The sequence below is a fragment of the Sinocyclocheilus rhinocerous genome, unplaced genomic scaffold (genome assembly GCF_001515625.1).
Source record: "Sinocyclocheilus rhinocerous isolate Xijiao unplaced genomic scaffold, SAMN03320098_v1.1 scaffold1534, whole genome shotgun sequence".
NCBI classification, from domain to species: Eukaryota; Metazoa; Chordata; class Actinopteri; order Cypriniformes; family Cyprinidae; genus Sinocyclocheilus; species Sinocyclocheilus rhinocerous.
The window spans coordinates 269,294-269,736 of NW_015638992.1; positions in this window are offsets into that span (position 1 = coordinate 269,294).

Sequence of the window (443 nt, forward strand, 5' to 3'; positions counted from 1 at the left end):
AGTAGCGCACGCTCACTGCAGGACAGATGGAGGCACCGGTGCGCTCAATTGCTCCTAAAATACTCCCTCATTTTTGCTTATACAGACAAGAGTAATACAGCTTTCAAATCTGTATAGACTTTACGTTTATTTGTGTGCACTCACAATAACAACAAAATGTGCTTTTGTAAAATAATGAAAGCAAACAGGATGCGCTTTCTGCTGTCTCGATCTCTGTGAACTTGAATGCGAAACTCAGTGTATATCTTTGCCTTACAGACATTAAAAATATATATCTATAGAGAGTGAAATGTCTACTTTCAAATGAACCAGTTCAAATGGAAAACAAATTCTCAGATTATGTAATCCGTATGAAACATGCATACAGGCGCATCACTACTGCGGAGATGACGAGTCCGTGTCGCCGACTTCATCTCTTAAGCCGAAAACAAAGAAAGCACTAG